Source organism: Microtus pennsylvanicus, chromosome X (genome assembly GCF_037038515.1).
Source record: "Microtus pennsylvanicus isolate mMicPen1 chromosome X, mMicPen1.hap1, whole genome shotgun sequence".
Taxonomy (NCBI): domain Eukaryota; kingdom Metazoa; phylum Chordata; class Mammalia; order Rodentia; family Cricetidae; genus Microtus; species Microtus pennsylvanicus.
The window spans coordinates 5173346-5192894 of record NC_134601.1 but is presented as its reverse complement, the minus strand read 5'-3'; the positions used below and the strand labels follow the sequence as shown (position 1 = coordinate 5192894).

At 39.2% G+C, this 19549-nt stretch overlaps 1 pseudogene; it reads right to left on the bottom strand.

Moving 5' to 3' along the window:
• Positions 1-12027: 12027 nt before the first annotated feature.
• The window catches only part of LOC142841649 (transmembrane 9 superfamily member 2-like), a 146716-nt pseudogene continuing 139194 nt past the window's right edge, over positions 12028-19549 (bottom strand).

Genomic DNA, 19549 nt, shown 5'->3' with positions numbered 1-19549 from the left:
CCTCAACTGAAGAATGGATAAAGAAAATGTGGTACATTAACACAATGAATTACTACTCAGTGGTAAAAAACAATGACATCTTGAAATTTGCAGGCAAATGAATGGAACTAGATAAAACTATCCTGAGTGAGGTAAACCAGATCCAGAAAGACAAACACAGTATGTACTTACTCATAAGTGGATATTAGACATAAAGCAAAGGATAACCAGCCTACAGTCCACAACCCCAGAGAAGCCAGGATTCAAGGAGGACCCTAAAAGAGACATACATGGATCCCTCTGGGAAGGAGAAATAGACACGTTCTCCTGAGTAAATTGAGAGTGTGGGGAGAAGGGGAAGAGCTGGAGAAGAGTGGGTAGTGGAGAAGTGGAGGGGAAGAAAACATGTGTGATTGAGAAGGTAGAGATGGGGATGGTCAGAGTGCGAGAGCAAGGCAAGAGATATCTTGATAGAGGGAGCCATTATGGGGTTAGTGATAAGCCTGGCACTAGGGAAATTCCCAGGAATCCAACAAAGATGACCCTGCTAAGAATCTAAACAATAGTGGAGAGGGTACTTTAACTGACCTTCCCTTGTAATCAGATTGGTGAGTACCTTAATTATCATAATAGAACCTTCATCCAGTAACTGATGGAAGCAGACACAGAGATCCCCTGGGCTGAGCTCCTGGAGCCTGGTCATAGAGAGGGAGGAGTGATACTATGAGCAAAGGGGTCAAGATTATGATGGACAAACCCACAGAAACAGTTGGCCCAAGTTAGTGGAAGCTCACTGACTCTGGACTGACAGTAGGGGAACCTGCATAGGACCGAACTAGGCCCTCTGAATGTGGGTGACAGCTGGGTGTGGCTTGGACAGTTTGTGGGGCCACTGACTGTGAAACAAGTATGTATCCCTACTTCATTAACTGGCTCTTTGGAGCCCATTTCCTATGGAGGAATACCTTGTTAAGCCTAGATGCAGGGGGTGGGTTTTGTCTTGGTCCAGCCTCAAGTGATGTTCCAGACTTTGTTGATTCCCCATGGGAGGCTTCATGCTCTCTGAGGAGTGATGAGAGGTGGAGTGGGAGGAGAGGAGGGAGAGGGAACTAGAACTGTTATGCAAAATAAAAAGATTGTTGTAAGAAATAAAATAAATGTAAAGAGAAAAAAGAAAACAGTACACAGATAAGATGGGTTAATGTGTCTAGTATTTAAGAACCTCTAGTTCCTCTTGAGACAAAGCATTTGGCCTACTATTAGCTTCTCTCCTGATCCTCTCATTTGTAGTGGTATAAGCAAATGCAGGGCTTATACTGCTGAAGTTATATTCATGAACCCATACAAGGAGGCTCAGGATGCTATTCAGCCTCATTTCAATCAAATTAAAGGGCACTTCTCCACTTAACTACAAAGCCAATCTAATATTGACTTACATACTTTCAAGATGTTCAAAGATGGTTGTCCTAAGACCTGCCTTTATCTTAATCTATGAACACCACTTATGGAACAACACCTTTTTTTGCTTAAGAAATAACTTTTCTTTTCTAGAAAACTATCTTCAATATAAAAAAAAAGTGGAAGCCTACACAACATTTTCAGGCAGCTAACCTGGTGGTAAATGTGCTCCCTGAAACTTTATATAGCACTGTTTAGTTTAGAATATTTGGAGAATGGAATAAGCTCCAAAGAATCCTAACAAGCAGTTCATTCTTAGGCAGGCTTCAAGACCTAGATTATGAGGAATCTGAAAACTCCAATCAGGAGAACTTCTGAGCCCTTTTGTGCCCACCCCTACAACAATTCTGCAATAGTCAGGCTCATTTGCCATAAATCACAATATAGATCTTTCTTATTTAGATAATGGCAGGCCTTGCTACCGAGAAAATGACTTATTTTCTTCCAAGTGTCAACCAATCAATCCTTAATTGCCCTCTCCTCTCAGAATGGAAATCTCTGGGGTGGGACAATTCTTTATGTTTTAAATAAATGCTGATTGGCCAGTAGCCAGGCAGGAAGTATAGGTGGGACAACCAGACAGGAAGTAGAGGTGGGTCAATGAGAATAAGAGAATTCTGGGAAGAGGGAAGCTCCCTCCCTGGTCCTGTCCAGACACTGAAGAAGCAAGATGTGATCTGCCCTGCAGAAAAAGGTACTGAGCCATTTGGCTAACATAGATAAGAATAATGGGTTAATATAAGTTATAAGAAGCCTGAGCTAATGAGCCAATCAGATTATAACTTATGGAGACCTCTGTGTGATTTTCTTTGGGGCTTACCAGCTGTGGGAACTGGACAGGACAGAAGCCCCAACAAGCAGGCCCCGATGCTAATAAATGTCTCATGTCTTCTTTCCCCATTTCAGTCTAGCCACCGTTTCCCTGAAAGGTAATATGACCTCTTTGAGCCCTTGAGCCAGGCACACAAGAACAACTCTTCATTTTTAGGATATGTTGGGAATGATCATAAATTGAAGAGTGTGAGTGAATATTTTTCAAATATTTTCCTAATTGAGACAGTTATCAATAAAATTTACTACATAAAATATATATGTGACTGCTCCCTCAAAACCACAAATAAAATTTGGGAATATTTGTAATAGAAATGCCCAATATTCAAAGAATTAATTACCTATTGTTTAGTAGAAATCAATCAATACATAGGGACTATCAAGATGGCTCAGTAGATAAAGGACTTGCCACCAAGCTTGATGACCTGGGTGTGATCCCTAGAGCCCATGTGGTGGAAGGAGAGGACAGAATCCCATGAAGTGTTCTCTGTGTTCCACTTGTTTGCCATGTCACACACATACCCATACACATCCACGTAGGAAAAGTAAGACATAATAATAGCAGGAGTAATTATAAATGTCGACAACAGTGATAAGGGCACTTAACAAAAGCCCTGATGACCTACGTTCAATCCCTGGAACCCACATGGTAGAAGAAGATCACTGACTCCTGTGGTTGTTCTCTGACCTCCATGAATGCTCCATGAGATTCACACACCCATCTCTCACATTTGCAGAAAACTATAAAGGAAGATAAATTTTATAAAACTGGAATCCAAGGATATGTTACCTATGTAAAACTAATACAAAATTGAATAGTCTTGCCCTCCAAATGACTGTAAACAGAAATAGACTAACAAAACATGTGTTTTAAGCTAAAGGAGATAGACTCCAAATATCTGGAAATGTGTAGGATTGACTGAGAAATAAGATACTAGCATCTAATCATTTTATAAACTCTGTAATTTAAACTAACTACTGTACTGACTAATTTTTGTCAACTTGATGCAAGCTAGAGTCATCAGAGAGGAGGAAGCTACAAATGAGGGAATGCCTCTATAATATGGGGCTATAGGAAAATCTGTAGGGAATTTTCTTAATTAGTAATTGACGGGGGAGGGCCCAGCCCATTCTGGGTGGTTCCATCCCTGAGTTTGTGGCTCTGGGTTCTATATGAAAGTAGACTGATCAAGTCATGGGGAGGAAACCAGTAAGCAACACCCCTCTATGGCCTCTGCATTAGCTCTTGCCTCCAGGTTCCAGTTAGTTTTGAGTTCCTCTCCTGACTTCTTTTGAAAAGGAACTGTGATGTGGATGTGGAAGCTGAATAAATCCTTTCCTCCCCAACTTACTTTTGGTTATGGTGTTCATCATAATAGCAGTAGTAACCCAAACTAAGACACATACATTTTTAAAACGATCATGTAGATATAAAATATAATATAGCTTGTATCACCAATTTAAGTCACAAAAACATTTTACCTAAAAGTTGTCATATAGTGCCAATGAAATATTGGTCTGACAGAAAAAAATAGGCACTCTAAGCAACATCAAGAAGCAGAATTGGAAAAAAAAACTTTGTGTGGACCCCCCCCCCAATGTATATAGCTTTTTAAAATATGCCCCCTTTTTCTGATCTGATTGCTTTAAATGAAATCGTTTTAGTCCAGAAACTATGACTGAGGATAAATCATTTTAGCAATCTATTTTCTTCCACTAATCAGCATTTTATGTCAAAGAAACTGAGGCCAGACAGTGAGACTTTGCCTTTATGAACACTTTAACTAAATGTAACTTAGAGAATACCTATGTATGTAGCACAGCAGATTTTTACATAGATACACAGGTGTTTGAAAGCAAGGGTTATGTGCTTTGACACATCTCTGGGAAAATTCATTAATCCACTTTCATTACACCGTAGACTGTAGTAATAAAGCAGAAACAAGGGAAAAAAATCCAATTGTCCCTGAAACAAAATGTAAAAGATCTTCGTTAGCCAAGTATCATAGTAAGTAAATGAAGCTTTCTTTCTTTCTTTCTTTCTTTCTTTTTTTTTAAACAACACATACACAGGCAAATCCTACCCATGAATTTCCCAGTACAGATCCTGGGCGATGGGAGGGGATGCCTCCTTTGTTGAACTAGTTCCTTAGGCACATGTTTTAATACACTTCCCAGATTAAACCAGATGTGTGTGTGTGTGTGTGTGTTTTCTTTTTTCTTTTTTCCTTTTTATTTATTTTATTTTGTTTTTTTAATTAAAAATTTCCACTTCCTCCCCTCCTCCCATTTCCCTCCCCTCCTCCCACTCCTTCTCCCCCTCCCTCTCTAGTCCAAAGAGAAGTCAGGGTTCCCTGCCCTGTGGGAAGTCCAAGGTCCTCCCCCCTCCATCCAGGTCTAGGAAGATGAGCATCCAAACAGACTAGGCTCCCACAAAGCCAGTACATGCAGTAGAATCAAAACCCAGTGCCATTGTCCTTGGCTTCTCAGTCAACCCTCATTGTCAGCTACATTCAGAGAGTCCGGTTTGATCACATGCTCCATCAGTCCCAGTCCAGCTGGCCTTGGTGAGCCCTGCCTTCTTAGTGGGTGGGCACACTCCTAGTAGTCCTGACTTCCTTGTTCTTGTTCTCCCTCCTTCTGCTCCTCATTTGGACCTTGGGAGCTCAGCAGTCACCCTGATTCCAAAACCACACAAAGACCCAACCAAGAAAGAGAATTACAGACCAATCTCACTCATGAACATCGATGCAAAAATTCTCAATAAAATTCTGGTAAACAGAATCCAAGAACACATTTAAAAAAATATCCACTTCCCGCAGGGCAGGGAATCTGGACTGCTCTTAATTATCGAGAGGGAGGGGGAATGGAGTGGAGGGAGGGGGAGAGGGGTAGGGGAGTGAGGGGAGGGGGTGATGTGTGGGAGGAGGGGAACGGAAATGGGAAACGGGGAGGAGGCGGAATTTTTTTTCTTTTTCAAAAACAACTAAAAAAAAACAAAAAAAAATAATAAAAAAAGAAAATGTAAAAAAAAATATCCATGAAGTAGGCTTCATCCCAGAGATACAGGGCTGTTTCAACATAAGAAAATCTGTCAATGTAATCCATCATATAAATAAACTGAAAGAAAAAAACCATATGAAGCTTCCTTAAAAACACAAATATGGCTACTTCAAGGCAGGGTGCCAAATCTTTAAATCTCAAGATTTATACATGATCAAATAAAAGTCATCGGGTTCAGCTGTCATAGTGTTACCCACCAGTATTCCTAGCATTTGAGATGCTGAAGCAGGAAAATCAAACTAAGTCAAGGCCATCCTAGGCTACATAGTGAGACCCTCTACCAAAACAAGATAAATCACCAGGCTCTCTTGCTAAACAATTACGGTGAGCAACAAGGCCAGAAGCAGTCACCTATAAACAGGTGAGAGCATCCTTCTGATTGAATTCTGTAAGTCTCTAACCAGACCCAAATATTAAACAAAATTATCACCTTGTGTTCTTCATTTCAAAGAGGCTTAAGACTGCTTTCTGATATAAAGTTCTTGTAATTTGTTTCAGAATTTAGAAAATGTAAGTAACCAGGCTCTGAGGATGGCTTGCTCAGTCAGTAAAGTGTATGCCACACAAAAAATGAGGAACTGAGGCAAGCAATTGTGGCACATGACTTTAATTCCAGCACTCAGGAGGCAGAGGCAGGCAGATCTCTGTGAGTTCGAGGCCATAAATTGGTCTACAAAGCGAGTTCCAGGACCGCTAGGACTACACAGAGAAACCCTGTCTTGAATCCCAACACCCCCATAATTTCTGGGTGGTATGGTGTTTGCCTATAATCACAATGCTCGGAGGCAGAAACATGAGGACCCTGGTAGTTGATCAGCCAGCCGGTATGACCAATTGGTTAGCTTCAGGTTCAATAATTGTTTCAAAAAATACTGTGAAGAATGACTAAGGATACCTGACATGAAACTCTAGCCTACTCTCTCTCCCTCACACACACACACACACACACACACACACACACACAGAACTATAAAATATCATTATCATTATATAATAATGGAAATGAAACATATATCCAGAATACCTATTAGTTTTCAAATCAAATTGTCTTATAAACATGAACAATATCCTATTTGTGAGGATTTTTATGAAAATAACCCATAATCTTATAGAAAAAACATCAACACAAAGTTAATCTTAATACTATGGCTTAAAACATTGAATAATTACAAACAAACCTCCTCTAAGAGGTCATTAGCTAGACTGTGATCTATGTAAACAGTGAAATAATTATTCAACAAAATAACAACTATAAATACTAATATAGCAGTATAAAGAAATCTTTGAGCCGGGCGGTGGTGGCGCACGCCTTTAATCCCAGCACTCGGGAGGCAGAGGCAGGCGGATCTCTGTGAGTTCGAGACCAGCCTGGTCTACAAGAGCTAGTTCCAGGACAGGCTCCAAAAACCACAGAGAAACCCTGTCTCTAAAAAACCAAAAAAAAAAGAAATCTTTGGTTGATGATTTTTAGGGTGTTTGTTTTGAAAACGTTCAAAGCAGGCCTTGAAATTACTAGCTTTGAACTTGAGGTGATCCTCCTACCTCAGTGTTTCAAGTGCTGGGATTACAGACATGTTCCACCAACACTGGCTGCAATCTTTATAAATGGTACTTGGTGGAAAGAAATTTAGACCTTAACTCCCAAAAAACACACCAATATTAGTATAAACTGAATTAGATAAATTAGAACATGGACAGTATAAGTTATCATTATATACTTCAGGACATATTCCTTTCATATATAATTTCATATTATAAGAACTCTCCAATGTTATTAAAGAAACATTGCAAATATTCTGGCTTGGAACTTGAAATATATCAATACGTGGGATTTATCTAAATACAGCAGCCCTCAACACTGGTTTCATATTGAAAATGCCTGGTGAAATGTAACCTGTGTGTTTCAAGCCCAGAAATTATGATTTCAATGACATGGTAAACATAGTTTGAAAATCAAGATATTGAGGGTATGAGGAGATGGCTCAGATGTTAAGAGCAATTACTGCTGCTGCAGAGGACGTAGGTTTGGTTCTCAGCCAAACCACAATGGTTCATAACTGCCTGCAACTCTGGGTCCAGGGGATGTGATGACCTCTTCTGAGCTCTGCAAATTTCTAGACACATGTGGTGCAGATAAATACATTCACACACACACACACACACACACACACACACACACACACACACACACACAGTTGGTGCTGGAAGTCCTTCTGTATATGTGATGCTTTTATTGGAGCTTGTTTTCTTCTTGACAAAACTGGCCTTTGGACAAGGAACTACCCATGCATCGACCACTGACAAATGCACCATGTCCAGACAGGACAAGCAGGACATAAGAAAAAAGGCTGTCAAATCTTGCCTAGATCTGGTTAGACGATTTTGAAAAATTTCCTGCCTCTGAAAATGGTCTGTCAGTTACTCTATGCCTTAGCCAAATTTGGTTGCGCCAACCTTGCAAATGAGATTTTGGGTGATTGCCCAAGTAGCCAGTTGTCTCTGTCATTTTTTGTACATTTTGGAAGTTGCTTAATTGCACTTCCTACTTACTCAAGTAATATTATTTCCCTTCTCAGTTCTTTGATGGGGTTGAAGACTAGATAGTCATAGTTACTTTTCTCTTGTGACTTGGCCAAGTTATTTATAATACAAGACTTAGACTCCTTAGGATAGGATAATTACCAAAACATTTATCACATGTTTTTTGCTTGATATTGATTATGCTGGTTGTAATTCTAATTTTTATACTTGATATTTGTTCTTACTGTATGTAATTTTGTATTAGGCTTAGAACTCTCTTATTTAAACAAAAGGGAGGGTGCTATAGGAAATCCTTCAGCCAGTAGCCTTTAAGTTACCAGCCCACTTGGGCATGGTCTCTTATACTATACTATAAATGCCTCTCTCTTCCGGCTGCTGGATTCGGTTGCTGTTCCCCATTAGAGCAGAGGACTGTGATCTGTGAGTCTACTCCTAAATAAATAATCCTCTGTTATACTCAGTTCTGAGCTAGTGTAGGGTTTCTTTTTAGTGTCTGTCTTCATACAGTAAATAAAAATTTTAAAAGTATTTATAAAGGTTCCCCGGTTTCTCTAACGAAAATCTCTCAACCAGCCTGTCTCTTCTGTTTATCTTTTCTTTCTTTCCTGTCTCCATTCTTTCTCTTTCCTGCCTTTTAAACAAATGTAGGAAAGAGGTAGGTATGGTGGCACAGACACACAATATCAGCACTATTAAGGCAAAGGGAGGAGGACTGAGAATTTAAGGTCACCTTGGGCTAAATAGCAACTTCTATGTCAAGCTGGGTACATAGTGAGACCCTATCTCTGTAAACAAAACTCAAACTTAAATAAGGACTACGAAATATGCTAGAAATTTCTCAGTGTTTTCACAAATGTATATTCTCCAAAGGCATTCTGAGAAGCGAACTAAACAACACAGTTGGAAAGCTGACCATTCAATATTCAATCTAAATAAACCTTTAAGGAGGCTTTCTGCAGGCATAGAAAATTAATAGCTATGACCTATTAATTATAGAACTGGAGACATGGAATTAAGAGATGCAGGGATAAAAAGAAACTGAAGCCATTTTACAATGAGGTAAAGGAAAAACCTATTTAGAGAATACGATTAGGGGAGCTCTAATTTTCTCTTGCCATATTTGATTAAGTGTTTTTAAAATTGTTTTTGAGTTATAAATTTTTCTCTGCTCCCCTCCCTTCCTCCACCCTCCTTCTACCCGTGGCCATGATACCCACACTCCTAATTTACTTAGGAGATCCTGTCTTTTTCTACTTCCCATGTTGATTAGATCTATGTATGTCTCTCTTGCAGTCCTCTTTGTTGTCTAGGTTCTCTGGGATTGTGAATTATAGACTGTTCTTCTTTGTTTTATGTCTAAAAGCCACTTATGAGTGAGTACATATGATATGTGTCTTTCTAGGTCTGGGTTACCTCACTCAATATGTTTTCTAGCTCCATCCATTTGTTTGCAAATTTCAAGATGTCATTATTTTTTTCTGCTGTGTAATACTCCTTAAGGGTGATACCCATATTGCTTTATAGTTCCTGCAGTCAAGAATAGTACACGTGGTCAAATGGAAGACCATACAGTAAGTTACAAAGGTATTCTTTGATTGTTGATTTGGCGTCCATATTAAAAAAAAAACATGCCTCTTTCTTGAAGAGAACATAGAGAGGTTTTTTTATGAAAGAATAAACTCTGGAATCAAATCAATCAAAATTTGAATGAATTGTGGTTCCATCATGTACTAACGAAATGTCTTGAATGCATCACTCCCAGTTAGGGAACCCTAACTTCTGTGTCTCCGGCTGTGAATCCTATGTAAAGTGTTAGGAGGCATAGCCACCAACTGAGTGCTCCTTGTAAGTGCTTCCCTTGTGTTTTTCACACTGACTAGGCCTCAGTGTCCTTGCCTTTGTAGTGGTACTAATGTGGGCTATATATTACAGCTCAGGCTGTAAGACAAGGAAGCTCAAATATTGGTTCTTAATCAGTTATTTTAACTTTACATCTGTTACATCAAAATAGGAGTATGTCGCTTCTATTAATTTTCTAAGATTTAAACTCATCAAAACAAAATGTGGTACAAATAATATAGCCATTAAGACTGTTCAGTTAAGAATATTTAGGATTTTGGATACTATGTAATTAAATATCCGTGAAGAGTTTCAAGTCCTATATTATTTCACTGAAAGAAAAATTTCAGAAGACCCAATCAGCACTTACAGCTGCATTATGTAAAGAAAATTATATTTTCCTCATTCTTGTCCTAATATTCTAAAGAACTCAAAATGAAATATTTAAAAGATTTTTTTTAAAAACAAAGACTAGTTAAGATTTTGGATAAGTAATTCAACCTTGACTAAAATTCATTTGCCTTTGTAAAATACAAAGTTCCTTTCCTACTACCCTTTGTTAGAATATTGTGTTTTATCCTTCTTCTCCCTGTTACTTGTGTCTTTGGAGATATGTATATTACCAAATGAAATAAAATAAAAGACCACAAGTCACAGAGCACATCACTTCCCCTGGTTTCAAAAACAATAGAAAACAATGGAATACTAGTCTATGCTAATAGACATGAAATGCTAATGAAAAAATATGAAACTCCTTTGCTTGTTTTTACAGATAATATTCGACATCAGCCAAGACTGAAATCAATATGTTTTACTGGTAGCAAAAAAACATAAGGACGCATAAAAGTATGTGACTTTGTCATTGTCGTTCAAAGACCATCATCTTAAGGAAATAATTCAAAGAAAGGAAAGAAGCAAGTTGTGCAAAGAAGAAACTTCACTGGATTAAATCAGTGTCTGCCCATCCCTGTCTCTTTCCCTCTCTCTTCCTATGAATGTGAAATTCTTAGTGTATAAAATATCTTCTTACAGTCACAATGTTTATTATTGAAAGATGAAGTCTTATATATCCTATGATGCCATGAATGAATTCAAGCAGCAAGGAAAGTTACCTCTACTGACAACCATTCACAGACAACACTAGAAGATTCTATGTGCTGGAGTAGAAATGTAATTATTAATCTCACCTAGATGTAAACCTTGAGAACAACAATAGTGACCTGACTGCATGATATACTCACTGGTGCAATAGTGTCATAAATGCTAAGGGAGTAACCAATATTCCCTACTCTCTTTATTAAAATTAAAATCCAATAATATTTTATGCTCCATGAAAGAGAGCTAATTAATATCTGGCACTATTAACAAAGCCAATGACCCGAGACTCAATAAGTCATAGGCCCTAGAGAAATCCTGATAGTATTCTGCTAAGTGAAAATGGAAGTAAAACAGCTCCTAATGGTATATTGCTATTCCAAAAGATTAGTGCATCACTCAGTCTTCATCAGACAAGTTTTGGTGATTAAGACAGAGGCCCAGAACTGGATAATGTATAGAGAGTGACAAACTTTATATTACTTTATATCTTTCTCACATCCCTCCTCTCAAGGCTCATGGATCTGTGCAGAAGGAGGCAGACCAATTGTAAAAGCCAGAGGATGATTCTTAAGAAGCAGAATTTTCCAGAAACAACAGGACTGATGCACATAGGAACTCACAAAGACTGTAAAAGCATATCCAAGAACTGCATCAGTTCAAGTCAGACAAAATCCAACCTTGAAGAAAGGCAAGAGGACACAAGGTCTTGCCCCTAACCAAAAATCTATTTTCCCTTTATAGCTGCTAGGAGAAAAAAAGTTTTCCTCAATGGAGAGACACTGGGTATAACAACCACACTCCAGGACAGGCCACATGCTAAGGAAGTAATAGGTCAACAAAAACTGGAATCCATGGTTTTTTTGGTGTTGTGGGGGGTGAGTGTTTTTGGGGAAGGATCTTTAAGGAGTTGAGGAAAGAGAAAGATTATGATCAAAACATACAGATCTAAATATATATAAAAAGCATGCCATTTAAGATAATGCAGGCAGACAGAGCTCCAAAAAGAACTGTCTTGAAAAAGAGATGCCAAAATCATACTTTATTATCTAATAATGTTTCCATGATCTGATTGAGAACCACAATTAACACAGTTCTCACACCTGTGATTTAATATTAAACTGGATACAGAAATATGGTGACATGATAGTATCTCTTGCTGTTCATGCCCTATGCACTTCAAGAATGATGCTCTTGAATTGGCAATAACAGGTCCTGATCTCAAAGGGATTTCAGTTCTTCAGCGGACAAGTAAGATGCGGAAGAGGGCTGTGAAATGACATCTGTATATGACATGGTTATCATAATCATGAACTTATAAGAGCTGTGGTTATGTGCCCAAGACCTATACAAGATCAAAACAGCTAAAAGTTTAGCCAGGAAAGAGAGAAAAAGACTAAGGTGCATAGCTTGAAGGAAAGGGAGTACTTATTTAAGTTGGGAACGTGTGTGGAATGTGAAGTACCAACAGGACACACAACTACTCAAAATACAGTTGATGATGAAGATACAGAATGGAGGACAGTGAGCAGTGAGAACACTGAGAATGGATAAGTTCTAAGATGTGAATGTGAATAGAAAGGGACGACTACAAGATTAAAATGGTAATAAAGTTGAAGTTAGATAACGCACAAAAGGAAAGCAGAAAGCAGAGAGTGGGAACCAGGGAATAATGCAAAAGTTGAATTTCACAGAATAGGTCTGAGTAATGATAGTGGAGTCAAGGAATGTACCGGAGAAGGTCTATTTGTTTTGTTAAGAGATCATATTCAGGAGCTGGAGAGATGGCTTAGCTGTAAGAACACTGTTTGCTCTTTCGGAGAACCCAGGTTTAATTCTCAGCAGCCACAAAGCTGCTAACAATGTATCTGTAACTCCAGTTCTAGAGGATCTGACATCTCTGGCCTCCATGGGAACTGCACACATGTGGTACGAAAACATATGGGTAGGCAAAACACCCCACACATAAAATAAATCTTTAAAAAGAGAGAGAGACTGCTATTTATCATTGAGAGTCACTATTCAGCATACTATGGTTAACAGAGAGCCAAGTATGCAGCTGGTAGAGAGACCAATGGGGAGGGTGAGTTATTAGAAAACATGATTATTCAGAACTACCTCTATTTTGGAAGAAAATAAAACAGCTCTTGCAATATGGTTCCCAGGAAAAAACAATGTGAGTTAAAATACTTGTTGATGAAAGAAAATAAGCCTGAAGTGATTATGCTTTGTCTGGTAAATACCTCTTATATGTGGTCTTGCTAGGCTTTTTGTTTGTTTGCTTGCTTGCTTTGTTTTGCTTTTAGTTACATGAAGATCTGAGTTTGATCCCAGCATCCACATAGAGAGTCAGGCTTGGCCAGGCTGTGGAGACACATGCCTTTAATCCCAATACTTTGGTGGCAGAGGCAGGCCTGATCTACAGAGTGAGCTCCAGGACAGCCAGAACTATTACACAGAGAAACGCTGTCCCAAAAAAAAGAAAAGAAAAGAAAAAGAAGCAAATAAAAACAGGCATGAATCAACGATGATCCAAAACTATTGAGTAGAAAATTTCAAAAATAAATAATTCATAAATCAGAAATTATGTGCCATTCTGAATAGCATGATGAAAATTTACATCTTTCCTCAATTCTATCTAAGCTAATCTATTCCTTTGTTCACTGTGGCGTGTATACTAACTACCTCATTTTTCACTTAGTGTCTCAGCTTTCAGGACAACTATCAAAATACATTCGTGTAACCCTTGCATATAAGGCCATATCAAAATATCTACATAATTTACTTCACTTCATCAGGTTGACATTGTATCATCTAACATCAGCACAAAAAGAAAGAATATGGTACAAAAGATATTTAGGAAATAAGTGAGACATCATAGTCACATAACTTATTCCTATAAATGCTTTATTTTTTCTACTTCATTAACAAGCACTGTTAATCTTTACTGTGCCAAATTTGTAAAATTATTGTAGAGTTGTAGGTATAAGAAAACACTATGTGGGTGTATGTATATATGATCCAGGATTATATATGATTTCAGGTAATCACTTGGGGTCTTAGACTGGTATCACCTGAATATGAGGAAATTACTATGTATCTAACTGTACACTACATAAATATATAACCAGTAACTTATGAGGACGGATGGACTAATTCAAAACAAAATAAATGAGGGACTCAGACTCCATCTACAGACATTGGTAATGATCAGTCTCACAAGCAATACTGAGAGAAAGAAAGCAGCAGCAAAAGAAAGCAGACATAAAAGATTTTATTCTGTATACATGTACATACTTCTATATTCAAAGTTAGGACAAATTGCTCTCTGCTATTGAAAGTCAAGGCAGGAGCTACACTTAAAGTGAGTAGAAAGGCCCCACTGCAGTTCTAGGGCTGGCGATCAGGTGCTGTTAATCTATGTGAGTGCTAATAATAATGGTGTTTCACTTTATGATAGCACATCAAGGTGTATGCTTATGATTCATATGCATAATGTTTTTTCTTGTACTGCTGGGAACTGAACATGCTACTCAAGTACTCTGCCACTGAGCTACTTTCCTTGGCCCTATTTGCATACTTCAGGGGGAAAGCTAAAATAAAATAACATGCAGAATTGAGTTAGAATACAATGATAAAAGTGCTCTTGTCTGCTATTGGAAATAGAACTGCTGGTAGCTAAGCAATGCTACATATGTAGTGATGGGGTGAATAAGAATGCTCCCATAGGCTCATACATTTGAGTGCTTAGTCAGCAGGAAGTAGACAGCTTTGAAAGAACTAGGATTAGGTGTGTCCTCCTGGAGGAAGTATGGCCTTGTTGGAGTATGTCACCAGGAATGAGATTTCAAAAATCCATGCCAGGTCCAGCATCTGTCTGTCTCTGGTCTCTCTCTCTCTCTCTCTCTCTCTCTCTCTCTCTCTCTCTCTCTCTCTCTCTCTCTCTCTCCTCTCTCCTCTCTCCTCTCTCCTCTCTCCTCTCTCCTCTCTCCTCTCTCCTCTCTCCTCTCTCCTCTCTCCTCTCTCCTCTCTCCTCTCTCCTCTCTCCTCTCTCCTCTCTCCTCCCCTCTCCCCTCTCCCCTCTCCCCTCTCCCCTCTCCCCTCTCCCCTCTCCCCTCTCCCCTCTCCCCTCTCCCCTCTCCCCTCTCCCCTCTCCCCTCTCCCCTCTCCCCTCTCCCCTCTCCCCTCTCCCCTCTCCCCTCTCCCCTCTCCCCTCTCCCCTCTCCCCTCTCCCCTCTCCCCTCTCCCCTCTCCCCTCTCCCCTCTCCCCTCTCCCCTCTCCCCTCTCCCCTCTCCCCTCTCCCCTCTCCCCTCTCCCCTCTCCCCTCTCCCCTCTCCCCTCTCCTCTCTCTCTCTCTCTCTCTCTCTCTCTCTCTCTCTCTCTCTCTCTCTCTCTGCCTGTTTGTTGTCTTGTATCAGAATGTAAAGGTCTCAGCTACTTCTCCTACACCATACATGCCACCACGCTCCCTGCCATGATGATAACGGACAAACATCTGTAGTCAGGTCCTTAAGTTTGTATAGTAAACACTTTAGACAAGGACCTGCTTCCCCAGCTCCCAGTTTTCATTTTATGTATTTGCTGAACCTAAATGTTAACTCTGACAAAATACTTAAGTTTTCTACTCTGTCTTATAAAAATGATGTGATCTAAGCTACTAAAACTCAAACTAAGTGAGGCAAGCTAAAACATTCTTTTGTGTTCGGAAGGTCTAATGCCTCTGAAATTTTATTATATTTTCAACTAGGCCATTTTATAAAACATTTCATTTTTTTTCACCTAATTTAAGCACTCATTAAGTATGAAAAATGTTTCCACCACATTTGAGACAAATAATAGCCAGCAACCCACTAATCCTTACAAGTATATACATCTTGTCCTTGACATGTAATTGCTTATGTGGCCAAATAATCTAATTTTAATAATTCAAAAGGTATTTAAATCTGTTAATTTTTGTACTTGGAGCCTATTCAAAGTTTATTACATTTAACCAATTCTGTGGTTTGGAAAATATCCCCGATGATTAAAAATATCCACAAGGAAAAGAAATCTTACAAGGAAATATGGAAGGTACATTTAGTTCCCCAGGCTTCGTGATATTCGATGCCAAAAACATATGAATGGACATGGCGACTTTGTTCCCTGTACTTTCCTCTAATAGTTATTGACGCTTAGTAAATTACAAATGTCTGACTCTTTAGGGAATCTAAAATACACTGCACAATTCTGTTGTCACGTACCTCTGAAAAGGAAGAAAGCTAGCATGAGAATCAATGTGTACCCAAAGTACATAAAGGTGCTTCTGATGCCAATGACCTGAAGTTTGGTAAAGAAGTAATGAATTGCATATAGAAAAACATAAATGGATGTAAAACTGCCAGTCCAAAAGGCTCTCCACCACCAACCACAATCCTGTAAAAACAGAAATAAATGCTGCTTAGGTGAAATCATAAGTATAAATGGAGTAGCAGTTATATTTATAACACAAGATGAACTCTATAACATTACTAATTAAAAGTGGAAAATGTAGTGACTGGAAAGATAGTTCAGTGGTGAGGATCACTGTTGCACTTCCAGAGGACCCAGGTTTGATTCCCAGCACCCACATGGTGGTCACAGTTCTCTCTAACACCAGTTCCAGTGAATCTCATGTCTTCTTCTCACCTCTGCAGACATGGCACACACATGGTGCACAGGTATACATGCAGGCAAAACACTCATACAAATTCCTAAAAATATAAATAAAAGTTGATTTTCCATAAGCAATTTAATAAAACATGTAATTATGTCATGTTTGAGATGCTCTAGCTACTGTAAACTCTATTTCCAGGGATATCACATGTGCCTTCTGAAGCATGGAGTTATTATTCATGGGGAATGCAATTTTAAGACTGCCTCAGCCTTGGAAAGCATTCAGCTCAACTTGCTTTACTGCCATGAATTCTGCTGTGCCCAGTTTGGAGTCTCTGTAGTAACTATCATCTACTGCAAAAACTAAGTCTCTCTGGCAAAAGCTGACAGTAGCACTGCTCAATGGTAATAAAAAATATTCACGCAGAAATATGGCAGGCACATCTTGTCCACTAAGGAAAACAATAGCAATCGTTCACAACTAGGGCTAATAATCTGACCAAATAGGATGTTGACTAAGCTTACTATGGCAGGCATGAATTTCCGCCTGCCCACAATATCTCAAATCCAATGAAAATCAATTGACTTCCCCAGTAACAGACTTGCCACTATTGCACCAATGCCAAATGCATTGCCTGGCTATTTGATAATATAACATAAAGGGTCCGTAGCTAAGTAGGACTGCTAATATGACAATTCTCCTATGGCAATCTCTATTCTCTTTACTACTATAAGAACCAAACAACAGGGAGGGAGGTTCCTGGTCAGCTTCAACTTGATTCATCCATATCTTCTGACCAAATGACTATCTAATACTAGTGGGCAACCAATAGTAGTGGCAGGAATCTACTGTTTAGCCCTAATGGGACACCTATATAACCAGCGCTGAGTCTCAGGAGACATGGGTATAAGGAGCAGAAAAAAAGTCAGAGGAAAGTTGCAGACTATTATAGGATGCTTTCTATTGTGCTTGGCATGGACACTGCACTCTCAAACGTTCAGAAACTGTGATTCTCAGCACCAGGCATGTACAAAATCGAGACTGTTAACATTCTATCACAGAAGAGAATAGATCACAAGACCCCGCCCTCACCGAGTATGTAAATGAAGTTAATGACTGATAGAAAAGGGAGAGGTATTTTCTTCAGTGGTATAGCCACTTGTAAGTCACACATGTCCTATGCATAACCCCTCCCGCATGCTCCTGTAAGAAATCATAACTAAACTCTAGGGGTTACCAAAAGGAAAAGATATGACAGCGAAAGGGGAACTAGTTGGAAAGAATGGTATCAAAGGGAGTGGGGGGTCACAAAAGAAAAAGTTATGGCATATGACCAAATACATTACATAGATAGAGGAAAAGCTCATGATAGGGCAGCTATGTTGGTGAGGCTTCATGGGTGCAGCTTTTGGCATTACTAGGAGACACAACCTCACAACAAGCTCCCTGTGACTTTTAAAAATATTTCTGTCCCCTTCTTCTCTAGTATTCACTGAGCCTTAGGTACAAAAGTGTTTTGCAGATGTATCTGTTAGAACTGAGCTCCAAAACTCTGTGTTTTGATTGATGTGATTTGCTGTAGTGTTCTTCATCTGTTGCGAAGAGAAGTTTCACAGACATATCAAAGTGGATGGGGGAGGGAAACCCTTGAGGCCTCAACCCTACACAAAGACAACTAAGGGACACTAAGGATGGGGGAAACAGTCTTTGCCAGGAAGAGTACACCAATTGCTTATTTTATACCAAATGGTTATCTCTGAAAACATACATACAAGTAACATTATACAGACTGAGCAGGTTGTATTTAAGGATTTATATGTACATATATTTATTCATGTATTATGCAAATCAATTTTTAAAAGAGGGTACAAACTTGAAAGAAAACAAGGAAGGGTATATGGGAGGGTATTTAGGGAGGATATTCAGGAAATGAAAAAATGTAATTATAATCTAAAAAAATAGAAGAAAAGTTCATAATGAAACCCATTATTTTAAAAAATGCAATACTATGTCTAGGGATGACTTAGGTCAGATACAAGAAAAAGTATTATAGAAATTTAAGATAGACCTTGTAGGTAATGGGATTTTCTAGCTAAATTCAGGAACTATGGGGGACATGACTGAGGTCAATATGAAGCCTGATCTTGCCAAGATTCATGAACTATGTCTTTTTTCCTTGTTCATTATGATATGTCTTCTTCTGTAATAAAGTCTAGCCCCATGTATACTGATGTTTGGTACCAGGAGCTCTTCTGGTTAATTACTGATGTTCAAGATGTCCCAAATATTTTCTTTTTTAAAAAAATTTATTTATTTATTAAGGATTTCTGCCTCCTCCCCGCCACCGCCTCCCATTTCCCTCCCCCTCCCCCAATCAAGTCCCCCTCCCTCATCAGCTCGAAGAGCAATCAGGGTTCCCTGACCTGTGGGAAGTCCAAGGACCACCCACCTCCATCCAGGTCTAGTAAGGGGAGCATCCAAACTGCCTAGGCTCCCCCAAATCAGTACGTGCAGTAGGATCAAAAACCCACTGCAATTGTTCGTGAGTTCTCAGTATTCCTCATTGTCCACTATGTTCAGCTAGTCCGGATTTGTCCCAGGCTTTTTCAGACCCAGGCCAGCTGGCCTTGGTGAGTTCCCGATAGAAGATCCCCATTGTCTCAGTGTGTGGGTGCACCCCTCGCGGTCCTGAGTTCCTTGCTCGTGCTCCCTCTCCTTCTCCTCCTGATTTGGTCCTTGAGATTTCAGTCCAGTGCTCCAGTGTGGGTCTCTGTCTTTGTTTCCTTTCATCGCCTGATGAAGGTTAATATTCAGGAGGATGCCTATATGTTTTTCTTTGGATTCACCTTCTTATTTAGCTTCTCTAGGAACATGAATTATAAGCTCAATGCCCTTTATTTATGGCTAGAAACCAAATATGAGTGAGTACATCCCATGTTCCTCTTTTTGGGTCTGTCTTACCTCACTCAGGATAGTGTTTTCTATTTCCATCCATTTGTATGCAAAATTCAAGAAGTCCTTGTTTTTTACTGCTGAGTAGTACTCTAATATGTATATATTCCATACTTTCTTCATCCATTCTTCCATCTAAAAAATAAAATATACCCACA